Source organism: Zeus faber, assembly GCF_960531495.2.
Source record: "Zeus faber genome assembly, chromosome: 21".
In the NCBI taxonomy this organism is placed as follows: Eukaryota; Metazoa; Chordata; class Actinopteri; order Zeiformes; family Zeidae; genus Zeus; species Zeus faber.
Genome location: NC_137208.1, coordinates 18,085,667 through 18,103,462, shown reverse-complemented (window position 1 = coordinate 18,103,462; position 17,796 = coordinate 18,085,667). Strand labels below are relative to the sequence as shown.

At 41.4% G+C, this 17,796-nt stretch overlaps 1 protein-coding gene across 1 annotated transcript in view; it reads left to right on the top strand.

Moving 5' to 3' along the window:
* Positions 1-7,067: 7,067 nt before the first annotated feature.
* The window catches only part of LOC307246233 (liprin-beta-1-like), a 54,906-nt gene continuing 44,177 nt past the window's right edge, over positions 7,068-17,796 (top strand). The window contains exon 1 of the mRNA XM_080022096.1: positions 7,068-7,182. The gene's annotated coding sequence lies outside the window, so the exon portion shown is untranslated. The remainder of the gene's footprint in view (positions 7,183-17,796) is intronic.

Here is a 17,796-nt window from a genome sequence, read left to right as displayed (position 1 = left end):
GATGTAGGTGTACATCCATACACTTATACAAGGTGTATAAGTCCTGCAGGGAGGGGAGTGTAGTTCCAGTGGTACGTTCAGCTGAACGCAGGGCCCGCCTGTCCTGAGCAGTACAGTTCCCAAACCAGGCAGTGGTGTTGCCTGTCAGGATGCTCTCCACTGCTCCACAGTAGAAGGACCTAAGGATCCTCACCGAGACCCGTAATTTCCTCAGCTGCCTGAGGTGGTAAAGACGCTGCCTCGCCTTTCTCACCAGAGTGTCTGTTTGTAAAGTCCATGTTAAATCCTCTGTGATGTGAACTCCCAGGCACTTGAAGCTGCTCACCCTTTCGACAGAAGTCCCATTAATCAACAAGGGCGTGTGCGTCCTCGGTTGTAATCCATATAACAAAAAAAAGGAATATATGGACCATATACTGTACAGTGAATACTACAATCTAATCCTACAACACTTGTTCATTAGAAAACACCCACAGAACAAAAGAGGAAAACAATATACCATGAGCCAAATACATGGGAAATTACATACGGAATAAAAAAGGTACAGAAAATCTGCAAAATCGAATGGAATGGACCCTGTGGATTGCTGCCTGCAGCTATATTTATTATTATTATTATTACGATGGACTATTATTATTGACTTGGACTGCGCTGTCAGTGCTTGTCTGTCCTGAACTGCATGCAGCTGTAATTACCCCACAGGGATGAATAAAGCTTAGACTAGGCTAAAAATTAACAATATAAACAAATACAATAAACAAGAAAAATATATTGTATGATATAGATATAAAAATGATTAATAATAATAATGACTAAAGCTCTGTATGCACATTTCACTGGCGAAAATAGGAAATGTGAAAGTTTGCATTAATGTATAACACACTTATACAGAGTTATACAGTTCTATGTAGTTATCGCCAGCAATACAATGAAAGACATACAGTAGGACCCTAACTTTCAAATTAATGATTATTGTCAATGTCTTCGGTCCTTCTAGTCCCCCACTTCCTCGATATCAGCTTTTAATAGTCAATGGTACTGTGAGAAGGAGTCCAGATACTGGAACACTTAATCCTCCCCTAAAGTCACAAGGCATTATCCTCTTTATTACAAAGCAGGAGGGCAGGGGTGCGGCTCCCTCCACAAAGAGAGAGACACAGACGGAGGCTGTTTTTAATTCATGTGCCCAGACTCAATCTGACATTCGGGGATTTCCTCTTTATATGTTCTTTCCTATACAGGGCGATCAATGGGGAGGGAAAAGCGGCGGCTCTGATTAAATGGTTGTTCCTCGGGGAGGCGGGGGTCTTTATGTACCTAGACACAGTTGCGTAACACTTGTTGTCACAGGTCAGGGATTTTTCTCTCTTTAAGGATCTCCAGGACTTCTATGTTCATATATATATGTACAGTATATATAGGTTTTTTCACTCCAACATTCACATATTCAAATTATATTTATCACTACATATATATGTGTGTATATATGTATATGTATATATATACTGTATATATCTATAGTATTAAATAATTTTTTATTAACTACTTTTTAGATTATCTTCGCTTATCATTACATTTTTGCACTGCATACACGTTTACATTTTTTCTTATCTGTATTTAAATATTTTTTAATGAATGTTTTTGATGTTTTCTTGTTTCTTTGTTTGTTCTGTTTGTTTTCCATTTGAATTGGCAATGTAAATATATGGGTCCAATGCCAATAACATTTGAAAATTCCAAACCAATTTGAGATGTCATTTTCCTTTGTTTTATGCACACACCCAGCACCATACGACAATACAAAAAAATCGCCGTCTCTTCTTTTTTTGGGTTCAAAATCATTAATCCCTGTTGCCCACGGGGGCTGGAGGCTGGATGCTTGATCTTATCTGGACCTGCGATAGGATGTCTACGGGGAGGTGATAGGACAATAGACCCCTGTTGGGGAGGGAGGGAGAGAGAGAGAGAGAATCTCCACTTTATCAGTCTGCATTATCAGACAGGGTAATGGATTTGAGAATGAATGGAGCAAGCCAATGTCCTCTGCTGCTGCTGTGGAGGCTCTCCCTTATATATATTTTGATGCTTTTATTTTAGGATGTTGGGTTTGGAGAAACAGGGGGGAAAAAGCCAAAACATATCATTTGCAATATTTTGTCGATGCATTCGTGATGAGCCCGAAGGCCCGCCACGACAGCGGATTATGACGATTCATGATTCCGGATATCATTTCAAGTTCGGAGCTTGAAAAATGTTTCTGTTTCACAATTCCGAGTTATGGAATGATGGCTTTTTAGAGTAGTTGCCAGTGTAATGTAAAAGCAAGTCAACCTACTGCAGTATATTGCCCTTAATATTTGCAACTCCTCTAAGGAAATTTAAAACTAGGCTAAATGGGCCCCCCATTTCTAGAATGAATGCAGTGGTGGACCCCACCACCAACAATGGAAAACACCATATACTGTAGAGGAGCGCATGCATAACACCAATACATTGGATGGCTGTTTCTTATAAAGTTACAGTTAAATAAAGTATCATATCTGGGATTTGGAAGAATTTTTTTATTTTTTAAAAATAAAAACCAAGGAGGCTTCTACTGAAAACATAAACACATCTGGAGAACAGGATGTGTGTGCGAAATGCCAATTTGAGTGATCATTTCTAAAGTTTATCTGTAAAAGCACAGAAAATAATTAGAATACCTGTTCATAAATCTTGATAGCAGTAATCAAATTGGTATCATATTATAAATACTGAGTTCTACATCATAAGAAATGGCATTGATTTCATATATCAGATTGATTTAATAATAAAAAAGAAATACTTCATTTCAGCATTGGCTGTACTTTGCACATTTAGACACACAAATATTTGTATGTAGTGCTTCAACACACCCACACATACACACAACCTGTGCAATAACTGTGCAATATATTGTAAGAATGCAATAAAACTGTAATAATGCTGTAATAACATACCTACTCGTTCATTATATTATTCTGACCAGTATATCATCCATATGTATATATTTATTTATATTTATTTATTTATTTTATATTTTTTCATTATTTTATATATTTTTTCTTGACAAATTATTTATATTTTGTCAAATTTCTAAGCTTTTATGATAATTGTCTGTTTAGCAATGCACCAATTCTCATCATGACAAATGTACTGATTCTGATTGTGATCATTAACATATAATTCATCATTTACAAATACTTTTAAGATGGATTAGATGATTTCACCTTCTGCCGTCACTTTGTATTTTGGCATAAAAAGGTCAGCGGCGGGTCCAGATTACGCTGCCTTGGCTAATTCCATCCCCGGATCGCCTTGGCCGTTGCCAACGTGGTGCACGACGCCGACACCGAAATGTCACAACCTATGAATCAGTTTGTCTGAAGCGCCGCGTGTCAGCGAAGATGATTTGTGCCCTGTTTGTGAGCGCCGGCCCAATGTGACAACTCCCAGCAAAGTGTGAAACATCAGGTCGCTTCTAACTACGGGAAAAAAATCAGATTGTCAGCTTTACAAATCTCTGTCTTTTGCCACGTCTAATCCGAGCCGTCGCTCAAGGATCACAGAAATCGCTGTGCTGGAAAACTCTGTGTTCCAGGGCCGGTACCAAGCAACTGGGAAATAACATGAAAGACCTGAAATAGCCTTTCAGGTTGTGTGTGTGTGTGTGTGTGTGTGTGTGTGTGTGTGTGTGTGTGTGTGTGTGTGTGTGTGTGTGTGTGTGTGTGTGTGTGTGTGTGTGTGTGTGTGTGTGTGTGTGTGTGTGTGTGTGTGCACGAGTGCAAATGTGAATTGAGATAATCTTGCAGCTCGGCACACGTCTTAAGGTTCAAGAGTCTCCCGGTTCCTTTATAAGGAAGACTTGATCGGACTCAGGAGTCAGACGACAGGGACCATCACCTAAGCACTAGCCGCCCTCTTTGAGGATCCCTGGACCCTTTCCCAGCTCTCGGGCTCATATTGAGCAACTGGGAAATTAACTTAAATAACCCAAATAGCCTTTCGGGTTATTGGTTATTTCGGTTGAGTGTGCAATAATAACCCAGTAGCAGCCTGAGTAAATAACCTGAAAAAGCCTTTCAGTTTATTCCCGGGGTCCCCAGCAGTTCTGCCCAATTCTCAAGGTTCAAGAGTCTCCTAGTTCCCTAATCAGGAGCAAGTTTAAGGATGTGATCGGTCTCAAGACCCCTCGGCCGATCCATTAAAACCGCTCATTAAGCGTTCGAATGTGGACCGGCTTTGCGGACCATTGAACACCGTGGACATTTGCTTCAGTCGTATATACGGTGAAAAACCGACTGAAGGGAACCTTCAAAGTCAAAGGATAATCTTCTCCTGCATGGACGCAAAAGATGAGAGGGACTTCGTGTTTTTTTTAGAGAGCGAGAGAGAGCGAGAGAGAGAGAGAGAGAGAATTTTTTTTTAAATTTTAAGGTTCCTTTATTTTCAGCAAGTCATGTCACAACAGCAAAAACTCTATTAAGAATACACAAGAAAAATAGAGACAAACCACAGGAAAGTCACAGGTGGAGAGAAAGAGGGAAAAAAAACATTTTCATTGGATTATGCACTAATTAAAACATACTTATAAATATTATATTCCATTTCTGCCAAGTCCGTTCTGTAAATTCTAAACACTGCACCTTTTAAGGTTAAAACTTTTTTTTTTTTTTTTTACATTAACCGATCAGTGAGCAGGGGCAATGAAATACAAAAAAATACACCAACTGAAAAACATGAACTGCACGCGGAGCCATGACCAGTCGTCGTGTTCACTAAATTGGGGTCCGACGAAAGAACAAGTGAGACACAAAGGGGCGTGGAGGATGGAGCTACAGTACTGAAAAAGGGGCGAAGTGAGCTGCGCTAAATTGATTTCTCTGCAGGAGATGGCAGCGCTGCCGCTCATGCACGCCTGGCGTGGCGTGTAAGTGGCTCGCCACCGCTAAACGGAATGACAGGAGTAAATAGGGCGCGGTGAGTGAGACCGCTTTCAGCCGGAGCGTGCGGCACGAAAATTCACAAGGCGCTTTCCGTATTGAGAAAATCCAGAGAAAAACATTTATGTATTTATTTTTTTTATCACCACCTACTTTGCTTTAGTTGTGTTTAAAGGCACAATGAGTGATATTTTAGTCTCTGTTTAAGGGGAAAATGCACCATCCACACGTCGATCTCCGCGAGGGTGGTGGTGTAGTTCAAGCAGCCACACCTGTCTTGGGTCTAGATAAGTGGGCGGGAACAGAGTTGGCTGTACGCCTGTTGCTCGTCAGAGCAATCAACAGGCAACAGGTAAATCACCCATCCCCCCCCACACACACACACAGGGAGAGCCTCCGTCGTGACACGTCCACCTGCTCCCGGCCTGTTCCACCTGTCCACTCTCTACGATTAACTGGTGTGTTTGCAACATCTCCGCCTGTGTCTCTGTGTCGGATGTTCCTGAAAACGCCACTCGGGTGGCGTCTGGCAGGCGGAGCTGCCACAGAGGAAAACACATGTGGGCTTTTCCCCGGACACATTTAACTGGGCGCTTTCTCTGATCCGCAGTACATAATTTTGTCATTTCCTTTGACTTCTCTGTCTGACTCAGTGTGACAGACAGCGCTGTTTTGCCAATGGTGGGTTGACAGCCTTGTAATGAGCTGAAAGCTCTGGATCCGCCAGGGACAGTGCAAACCGACTGCCGCTTAATGGTGCGGGTTTTGCCCCATGTATTCCGACGCAATCAGGTCACATTATCGAGGCCTTTCTAGGCTATGCTTAAGTGCAATACACACACACACACACACACACACACACACACACACACTTCGGCTTGTGCCAACCGTGCGTATGTATCGTTCAGTGCTGTCAAATGTGCGACGTAAGGACACGTGTGTTGGTGTCTTCTGCATTTACATTAGCAGCAGGGAACATTGTGTTCAAGTGTCAATGTACCACCTGACAGACGGTCCTCAAATAGACCGCTTCAGCCGCCGCACGCCTCAGTTTCTTCCCCCGCCCCACAATAAATTCTGCCTCGGATGCGTGGAACACTTGTCGACGGCATAATCGTTTACTGTCAGCCCTCAGCAGAATCATTCCTTGCTTGTTTCTTTCTTTCCCTCCAGTAGTCAATAACAGGGTGGCACGAAGAAGAAGTGTTTTGATTTTGATATTGTGTTACTCTATGTACTGTACAGTACTGTGTGCATATGCAGTTGTGGAGGAGAAAGGGGTAAATAAAGGGGAATTACAAATGCAACTGACTAGCGACGGGTCTGAAAGAATCCCTGAAAGAGGCCAATACCCGTTTCAAAGACGTCCAAAGGGTTGCAATACTTTCAATTCTACTCGATGTACTACTTGTATATGTAGTTATGAAAGGAGGATGAAATGGCGGTGGGGACGATGACACCAAAGGAACGTCTCTTCTGCCCTTCTTTGATGTCACAGAAAAGTAGGCTCCTGGGAATAACTCTCCGTTTCGGTTTGCGTGACCATCGATGGCCATGGATGAGACGCCAAGCCCGCCCAGAGTTTAAGCAACCCATTCACGAAAACAATCCATCCCACAAAGCATGAGAGATGACTGGAGTAGCGGGTCATAAAAATCCGCTCCGGAAATCGAAACACCATCAAACTTGTTTTTTCCATAGTCCTAGAAATGAGCTGTGTACGGAAAGTGCTCGGGGTGTACCAGGTAGAAAAAAACACTAATCTATTAAGGTAACACGATGCAATTAAGAGCATTTTTCAATTTCTCAAGGGGGTTCAGGGCCTAAAAAAGGCTCCTGGAGATTTGGACGGAGAAAAACACAGTTTTGTGTTTGCTCCCTCTCAGTGTTGACGGAGTTAAATTACCAGCCGCTGGTGACGGATGCATCCGCCGACAGGGGCGGTCTCAGCACGTGCGTTTCCCCCCCCCCCCCCCGTCCTCCCACTGTTCTATAAGTGGAATCGGATCGGCTCGCGCTAAATGTCAGCCGCCGCCTCTGCAGCCGAGCCAAAATGTCTTTCTTTTCTTTCCCTTTTTTTTTGTTTTCCCCTGAAATCTCTGTCTTCCATGGTTGTGACCTTCCCCAGAATTAGTGTCCACCTGTGAATAGGCTCCGCCCTATTGGTTTTCTGTAGCATTCGGTCCCCTGGGGAGTCAGTGAGCACGTACGCTCGGAGCTGGTGAGTCGCGTTTTCAAAATGCTCTCTCCTTTACCTTATATTTTTCCGTTGTTCTTTGTGTAAAACTATGCGACGGTGATACACGCTGTAATGTATTTGTATTGTGCTGATGAACCTGCCGGTCCTGTCTCCATTGTATAAATAACTTGTAATTTGATTTTAAACTGAATTAGAATTTTATACTGTTTCATTGCACTTTATTCTGCTTTACTATATTTTGGATACTGTTTTATATTCTGCAGTCATTATACCTTCACACTGTGGTCTGTATGTATAATATAAGCTCTACTGTATATTATATAGTATACTGAGTGAGCACGTATGCGCCGAGCTGAATGGTGGAGAGAGTCTCACTCACTAGCTACACAACTATACTAGGTTTTTGTACTCAATACCTTTAAGGTATCAACTGAAATAACGCAATACCAAGTGCAAGTGGTATCGAAACTTCTCCAGTCAAACAATACCTGCATTCAATCCTTTTTGCACCCAGATCTAGAAGAAAATGGCTATTTGCATGGCTTTGTTCGCAGCCAATCACTGCAAGCGCTCTTCGATTTAATGCGATATGTGATTGGCTCACTATCGCAGCAGCTACTAGCCATCCAATCACGGCAAGCATTGGTCGAATTAATGCGACGTGTGATTGGCTCACTACCGCAGCGGCGGCTACAACAGTCTGTTAACGAACAGGTTCACAATTTTTCTGTCTGTGTTAAAACAACAGTCAAGTGTCCATATGAACAGTGATAGAGGTTTTCCTCACTGTGATCGTTCCTCCTGTTCTGGCTATTTGTTTAAAATTACACTGCTCAAATAATTCTTTGTACAGTTTTGTACAGTTATTTAATAAATATTTCAGTCATTTGAATACTTTCAAAATGTATCCGTGTAAAAAATCATTTGGATGGGGAGGAGTGGTGTAATTTTACACAACTGAATGTTTCCATTCACATGAGGGTTAAAATGGAAAAAAAAAAAGGGATGGAATAAATACTCTATTGGTATCAATATCACTTTAAGGGTGCTGGTATAGGTACTGGTATGTTAAGTTTTTAAACAACTAGCACATGCCCGTTCAAAATCGAAGACTTTCTACATTTTAATGGCACAGCTGAACAAAATGTCGGTGATTCAGTCCTGTGTTCCACAATGGAAGATGAAACTGCCGGTTAAAGTCATACACCAGGGAAAGATGCTCTTTGTGAATCAGTCGCAGAGCCCTGACGCTGTTTATTGAAAGTGTCCAAAACTGCACCAAATTCGACACTGCACGTCCTTGGGTCCACAACAAGAGATAGTAGCAAGTGTGAAGTAGATCGGATCGGGTTGTTGAGATAATCAAAGGACATACATACATACAGGCCAACCTACAGACAGACAGATTCATTCCTTTATAGTTAGGGGTCCAGCCCTCAAGGCTGGAACACGATTGTTTTCGTTCCGATTTTTATAATTATTTTTCTCATTGCCATTTTTCGGGCTGAAAGTGTCTGGTGCACAGCAACCTCCGAAACGAAGCGAATCCCAACCTCACCAAGATGACGCCACGCACAGCGCGCATGCGCAAGTTGACAGATCACGTGACACATATTTGCGATTGGACTTAACCAAAGACTAGATTTGTATAAGATACAAACTCTTAACCATACCGTATAACAATGTGACAGATGGAATTTTATTGCTATTAATCTTTATTATGTTTGAAAAAAATTAAGTCATAGTATTACCAGAACACAATTGGATTAATCAAAGCGCAGTGTATTAAACATCACAAATATATATACGCTTCTGAGGACAACCGGCATGCACCAGAGTAAGTTCTACAAAATAAAAACCCAATGACATCACCCTTAGAATTTATAGACATTCCAGAGATAGCAATGTATACAATCTTAATATCCATAAAAGCCATACAATAGTTATAAGCGATTACATAATACAAGGAACGTGTAATCTTTGTGTATGTGTTTTGAAATATTTTCATTCTTTTTATTATTATTATTATTTTTTTGTTTTTGGGATTTGGTACAATTACAACAAATGTGTAGCCCACAGCACGCAATTTATTTCATTATATGTCTTCTACAATTGAAGTCAGTTAAACCACTTACCTTAGTTTATTTATTTAGATTAGATTAGATTCAACTAATTGTCATTGCACAGAGTACAAGTACTGAGGCACATCTAGGAGCAGTGGGCTGCCATATAGCTGCGCCCGGGGAGCACTTTATCGGTTTATAAAATACATTATTATTGTGAAGGCAATTTTCTGTTGATTAACAAGGTGCCATAAAACAATTCTGTTCCCCAAAATGGATTAATGATCGTGATGAATAATCGTGCTGACAATACAGTATATAATGACTAAAATAATCATGATTATCATTTCAGCCATAATCGTGCAGCCCTACATCAGAATGATAACTATTGTCAGTTACGGCGTAGGAAACCCACCCACAGCTGCAAACACCGCCTGCTCGCAGAATTACACAGTAACCAGGCCGGAACGAATTAACTTCTGCACTCACAAAACACACCGCAACAGAGAGCCAAGGCACACTCGTCCATTGAACTTTAACGAAAGGCTGACTACCTTGTAGTGCTGCCTGTAGCTATATTTATTATTAATATTGTTGTTGTTGTTATTGTTATTAATATTATTATTATTATTATTATTATTCTTGTTGTACAGTTAGATAACCAGCCGGATACACAACACAACGCAGAACAACATGAGCAGAAATCCACCTGCTACTCGTTCATTAAAATGTGGCCTCTTGCTCCCGGGTTCCAAAGACTGTGTGGTGTAGTCACCAAGGTAAGGCCATTACCATTTCTTCCGAAATAGTCGGTATTGTCGATAGTGAAGCCACCAGGAAGGGGAAATCCTTCTGTAAATAAACTACTAACCAATAAATACTAAATAATTACAATGTGGAGTACAGATGTTTAATTGAATAGATAGAGATATAGAGATACTTTATTTATCCCCAGAGGGAAATTGCAGTGTGACAGCAGCATACGTCAAAACAATAGGCAAAAAAAAGATTGACCTAAAACCTAAATAACACCTAAAAATACAACAATTATAACATTTCAATTAATCAACAATAAAAAAATATTAATTAACAAAAATAAACCTAACGTAAACAAGTTTTCATCAAAATACACTTTGAATACAATAAACAATACGTCTCTCTATCAGTAATTCACATTCTGACAAAAATAGGAAATTGAGTTAAAAGGCATTGGTCTCTTTCCACAAGTAAGGGTTTAAGGAGTGCGCCGATATGGCGCAAGTTGTACTGTTCATTTCAATATGCGGCACACAGGCCACAATTATATATCACTGAGGGTTATTATAATAATTGTGGTTAATAATGGTCCACCCGAGCGCAGGAGGAATGGTGTTCTGCTGCTGGGCTGCTCGCAAGCCCAGCAGCAGGCAGCTTGACGGCCACGGGAGCGGGAACCCTGCTGTCGTCCGCAGGGTCCACCAAATAAAAGTAAATAAAAGGGCTGAACTGACTCTTCCTCCTTAGCTGGGACGGAACCAAACAAACAAAGAGTCTGAAAATCCAAACTACTTTTTTGCTTCTTTACATTTTTTACAGAGAAATTAGCCAGGAACCGATCTTTAAGGGGACCTATTATGGAAAAACTCACTTTTTCAGAGCTCGTGCACATACATTTGGGTCTCTCGTGGGCCTATAAACACACAAACTGCGACATCTGACAACCCAGACAATTATTTTCTGGGCAACCTTTGTCAAAAAACAATTCCTGAACCAACCCGTTCAGATTTTTGATCCCTTCACACGTCACTATGTGCCTCAGTAGAATTAGAACCGCCCCCCATCTGAGTAACTCTACCCATGGCTGGAGAAATCACATAAGAAGACCAGTACAAATCTTTTAAAAGAGAGAGGGATTAATTCCGACTGTCCGTGAAGAAACTGCAGACAATTGAGATGTAAGTATTTTAAAAAATAATTCTGCTATGTTCTTTCAAAAAAAAAAAAAAAGATGCGGTAGATAGACTGTAGGCTGTGGTAGATAGACTGTAGGCTGTGGTAGATAGACTGTAGGCTGCGGTGTGGGATTTGCTGTGCGTTTCTCCAAACAAAACCAATAAAAATTGTGTTTTTATTGTAGATGTATGAGTTTAATTTTATTTGACTACCTTTACATCAAACAAAAAATCCCTGTGTGCTGTGTCCTGGCGCGTCCTGGTGCGGAACAGTCGGAACAAACTTTTAAATGAGGACTTGTAGATCTAATATGAGTGAACTGGATTACTTATTTCTCGCCTCGAATTTGTTCAGGAAAAACTTTTGGTGGATTGATGAGGCGAAATCAATGAAAATTTATGGACTAACCCTAACTACAACAGATCCCGGTAGTAAAGCTCAAACCCCGTTGCCTCACAGAACTAGGGGCCCCCAGGAGGGTGGCTCCACCCACAAACAACAGCCAGTTTTGGAACAGGATGGTATAAAGCCATGTTAGAATGGCTACAATGCATAATCTGAGTGGCATTTTCGGGACAAAAATAAATCAAAAACATCTTTTGGGGACCTCAGACACCCATATTCACTTGTTGAGAAAGAGCATAATAGGTCTGTCTAAAGGTAGGTTTTAAAAAAGAGTGAAACCTTTCATCAGTATTTCATTGTACTTTTGTCACCGGGTGTTTGATGAACAAATATCAACTTATTGGTGATGAAAAGTTTAACTCCTTTAGGAGATTTGACCATTTCGAGTGACAAATTCTCATGAATAAAATTAGAATTATTTATTGCGGAAGAACGCAAAGTGTAAACCAGTCACATTCAATATGAATAATGGCAAATCCCTTCACCTAAACTACTTTTTTCACATCAACTGAATCCTCAGTAATCATTTTCTTTAAGTGGGTATAAGATTCACTGCGGGGCTGATGTGGAAGATTTTCTCCCTGGGTCAGCCCTCCTCCACGCCTGTACAGGTCCGCTGGCTAAGAGCATGGATGAATGCTGAGAGAAATAAGTCAAGGTACTACTTCTTAATGCTTTAAATAAATTTGATAACAGCTGGGCACCTTAACAGCTGGGCACCTTGTCCAAGTGCACCCCGCAGGGTACACCGGAGAAGTGCCAAGTGCTGTGGTATCATCAGAGATAGTGCATATAGACCAAGCACAAAGGCGTGCTAACAGAGTTGGGTGTCATCATACTGATGATGCCCCTACAATAATATAATAATAGAATACATGATGTGTTTGTTTAGAAAAAAACAAACTGGTGTCTGGGAGTGTCTGGATGTCTCAAAAGTTATGCAACTGCCAATTAAAAGTTTCAGTGGCGACAAGGGGGTATCAAATTGTCTTATCTCTACACATAAATAGGAGAAGGGAGTGTGGTGCGGCCTCATGGAGGCTGGAGAATTGCAGACACAGCATGGACTAATTATATGGACATATACAGAGGAAAACCATGATTGGTTGTGAGCATTAAATGAAAAGCAATCTGAAAATATCTCCATCACTGAACCAGTTCGCAAACAGGTTCAGGAGTGTGCCCGCTGCTTAGGGCGCATGCGTCACTCGCGCCTCAGGGCTCTCAGCTGTTTTCGTTTGAGAGTTGAGTCGAGCGTGTGTGTCTGGCTGCAGTTCACAAACGAAACGACTCTTTATCTGTAGTGACCTTACGACTCCCAACTCATTGAAAAGATCTGTTCGCTACGAAACAAATTGTTGTGGAGTGTTGCATCACTAATACAAATTTCAAGGGCATAGAAATCGTACACTACCGCTGTCATTTATCACTGAAGCGGCTTCTATTTTCCCTGCCAGCCAGCCAGCCCCCCCACACAAACAAACAACTCACCCGGCGCTGCCAATGGGTACAAAAAGTCCCGCCAGCGCAATTACTAGGCCGTATGTCCCGTTCCGTTTCACCCAGTGTCATCCCAAAATGTGTTCACACCTCGGTCATGAGAAAAACACTGAAAGTGAAGGTCATGGTGGAGGACATTAGACACAAACACTCAAAAAAGGTTGGTCACCGCTGTTGGCACACACTTTAAGTGTTACAAATGGGAGATTATTTTCCATTTAATTGGCTGCGACAATTTCCTTCCGTGTGTGTGTGTGTGTGTGTGTGTGTGTGTGTGTGTGTGTGTGTGTGTGTGTGGACAAAACGCTGTTACGAGGTTGCCAGTTGCCGGGAAAGGTATTTTAATTATTTGATCGTAGGGGTAAAAGGTTAATTGAAAGCTGGATGGTTAAGCACTGGCTGTGTGCACGCCTGACTGACTGCGGCACGAAATTCTGTCAGCGACAGAGGTGTACATAGACCTGCCTGCGTATCTGAGAGGCAGCTCAGGTGAGGTGTAATGATACATTTACGTCCTGGATGCTGCTGTCGTGGATGACATGTAACCTATAGCCTACCGAGCGTTATGGTATAAACAATTATGGTATTGTGTAAACACGCTTTGAAAGAAATATATGGGGAATCTATGGGTCAAATAATAGTGGAGCGGAGTCAAATAATGGCTCTAAAATAATTTTGCTGAAAAAACAAAAGAATAAAATGTAAAAATTATAAAATAAATAAATACATAAATGTAATAATAATAATAAACATTTTCTAATCTTGAATCTTCTTTCCAGTATAATCTATTCTGTATATTAAATATTACATTCTTTATTTTCTAGAAAAAATATTTTGGTCACAATATCCGTTCATTCATATCCATTCCCAATACAGTACATTATATCTTGATACCGTGATTACAGCCCAGATTTAAACTAACTTGCTGTAAAAATAAATGAATTACAAACGGTGCTCCTACAACTAAAATTAAACCAGCCAGTGTTTTCTATTTACACAAGTCCAAAATATACAATACAATAGCGATAACAAACTACTTCCAGCGTGAAACATCGTTTAATAGAATTAAATGGTTGCTACAGAGCAGAAAGAAACAGGCAGAGACACCCAGGCCCATTAGGTTGGAGCGATGATGCACTTTCAGATGATGAAAGTGTTGTCAAGCAGCTTTACTGTCGTATCGCTATGACTGTTATTAATAATACCACTGGAGAAACGTGGGCAATATTTGCAATGGTATTACAACAGTGAATATCCCTGGATCTTCCATCTATGCCTATGGATCCTAACTTTGAGGCTAGAAATTATGTCAAATGAATAAGTTAAAATTGTTGATTTCCAAAATTGTTGCGGTTATTAATGGCTGTACAGGAACAACTACCAACACATATAAAGCACCAAATGGTGGTGTAAAATATAAATGTAAGATTTTCTTGGAAGGATCATACAAACCAAAGAGGTACTCAGTTGAATTCAAGATTTTCAACATTCTAATTTAGAATGAAATAGATACCCAAGTAGTAAAAGGTATAAGATGTAAGCATGAAAAATATATATCAGTCAAAAGATATAAGCATGGAACTTGGATTCATAACATTATGGCCCTCCTAGACTGTGTGTGTGTGTGTGTGTGTGTGTGTGTGTGTGTGTGTGTGTGTGTGTGTGTGTGTGTGTGTGTGTGTGTGTGTGTGTGTGTGCGCGTGCCAGATGTGGTTGGGTACAACGCTGAACTTTAAAGGTGTCCATCGAGTGTTTCTTGGATCAAAGTGCTTGGCTGTCACCAGAGATAAAGACAACGCCATGACTTCTTCTTCGCCACAACCTTTGATTTAGAAGGAAGAAAACATTTTTTAATACGCTGTCCAGACGGTGTGGTATTGAATTCCGAAGGAGACACGAGGAGTGGGCGGAATATAATGATAATTTAATTCTCAGTGATTATATTACTAGTCCGTCGAGCATATTTGAGTCCCTCGTAATGGAAAGAGGAAATTGAGGCTGAGGAGGAGAAAGCATCACACATCGGCTGCCACGATTTGAATCTGCTTCACGTACAGTCCAAAAAACCTCGACAAGAGAATCTTGTCCAGGGCTGTATTATTCATTTTCCAGCGATGATTCAGCCGTAGCGAACTTCTCCACCTTCAGTTTCTTTCTCCGGGGTGAGGTACTTACTGGATGAGACACTTAAGCCAGCACTACAACCCAACTCCGAGACAGAAAATCCCATGCGATTTATGGAGTGGACCTATATGCCAGATGATCCTTCCTTCTTCCCATCATTCAAAGGCTGCTCTAATTCATCGAATCATCCGAAGAACCTACGTCAGCATCATGATGTGGCGATTCACCTCCACAGTCCCGCTACCCATCAGCCCACATCCTTGGCCGTGCCAGAGGCGTTCTGTAGGTGATCCTGGCCTACGTCCGTTCCACACACCACACAGTGCAATTTGTTTTCAATATTTTTTCGATTGGAATGTAACTCATGATTCAGAACCGAAGGAATGACATGCAGGAAGCAGCTCTTTTATTTCAAAAGAACGATTCTGACGAGGAAATATTACTTGGCACACAAAGCTCCTTGAAAAAGCACTTGTGTGAGCTCAGTAAAAACTATGTATTGAATGGAATGACTTCATTCAAATCTGTGCTTTCAGAAAACAGGGCATACAACAGAGGGAACTGGTAATTGTTCATTGCACCCAAGCTGATCCTACAGTGGAGTTCAAATTCCCAACTGGCCCATGGCTGCGAGAACATTCCGAGCCCAATGCTCCACAGCCACAGAAGAGCCCCTGAACCCGCAGAGAAGCCTGGCGTCTCTGCTGAGCAACAATTTTGTCACCCTACAGCCCATGATGCCATAACACAAGCACACCCAGCAGGAGGCCCATCCGGCTACATGCTAACCCACGACACACCCACGCCAAACCACCCACGCCCCACTCATCCCGGAAACCCCAGTGCCTATAATTTTATCTGAGGTTAAAATTGTTTAGAATGGCCACCCGAACCATTCACACCCACGTGTGTGTGTGTGTGTGTGTGTGTGTGTGTGTGTGTGTGTGTGTGTGTGTGTGTGTGTGTGTGTGTGTGTGTGTGTGTGTGTGTGTGTGTGTGTGTGTGTGTGTGTGTGTGTGTGTTGATAGACTGCAACCATTCTCAGTGTTTTGAATGACGACAGCCATGCTCAGAGTTCATATAAGTTTCCACTTGATTAAAACTGAGACGCTCGTCATTGTTTAAGTCATGAAGGCTACAGGTAGATATCAGCAGGAGCTGTGTTCAGTTTGCCCATACAAGGCCGTCAGGTTTATTCGAGTAATAAGCGAGCTGTCTGGGCGACGGCTGACCTTTCAGTAAGAACCACGGTTTGTATGGATCCCACTAGCTTTTTGGATTTCTATTTTTCTCTTTTTTTCATTAGATGAGCGGCCTGGTTATGTGACCTGACCTTTTAGGATAAACACAGTACATATAGGCTTAGAATGTTTTCATTTCAAAACATTTTAAGCACATTTATTTTCACCAACCTAAACACCCTAAGAAATGGATATTTGTGAACTTCAACGCCTTTAGAGTTCATTTGACTATCATTCATTTTTATCAGGAGACCTAAAACTAATCATTGTGTGAAATACCGAAGTTATAGCTTGACTGTGCTTGTCTGGGGGGATTTGGTGTTTTTGTTAGCCTTGTGATGTAACTTGGCCACAGGCTGTCAAAAAGGCTCATTCCCCACCGTTTCACCCTCTATGCTGTTTGAAGGGCACGCAGGTGGAGCACAAATTTTCTTGGCTCCACTGTTACGCCCCCCGTCGAGTTCCTGTGAAGCCCGGTCGCCTTTATACAAAACCCACTCCCCCCAAAAAAATCCAGCAGTGCTTGCCAGAATCTGTAAAGGAAGTTTCAATGCCAATTTAATGCCAATTTTTTTCACATAGTGATGGAGCCCACCAGATGAAAAGCCCTTTTATGTATTTTTTTTTGTGATTTTGCAAGTAAAATGTTTTTTTGTCTTGCATGCAGACAGATATTCACATATGGAAGCGTGTCAAGCACAAGTACTTTGTTACTGTTCTGAAGTATATTTTTCAAGTACCTTTTCCTGCTCAAGTATAGTCAGTGTATTCGACCACTTTTGACTTCTACGCCACTACATTTCAGAGCAAATATCTATACATTTTAACTTGTCATTCTGTGGTGTTGGAGCCACTTAACTTGAAAGAAAATTTTGCACAGCATATAATCCGTTCAAAATAATACGTAAGAGAGGTATACCTCGTCCTGTCGGGGCTCGAATTAGCACACAATATTTGGCACGCACGATGTTATAGCTGTATACGGCTGGTTTACAGGATTGGGGAGGCAAACACTAAAGCATTGCCAACAGTTACCAATACCACTTTCCCAATGCACCAAAAACCCGGTACACCCGGGTTTCATTCCCGGGACAAATGACCCTGCAGGTTTTTATCAGCTCCACTTCCGATCGCCTCTGATGGAAACAGGACACCCGAGTAGACGCGCAAATCTTCGGCCCTTTACTGGCTCGATGCGATGCACATTGAAGTTCTGGACGTTGGCGCCAAATAGGCAAGAATATCCATGTATCTTTCGACTATTTCATATTCGATATAGAATCCAAAATCAGAAGTTATCCACTTTTTTCCTGCATGCGGCGACCACAAAATGTTTTTAGCGTTTGGATCGCTCTGTGGGAACCACAGCG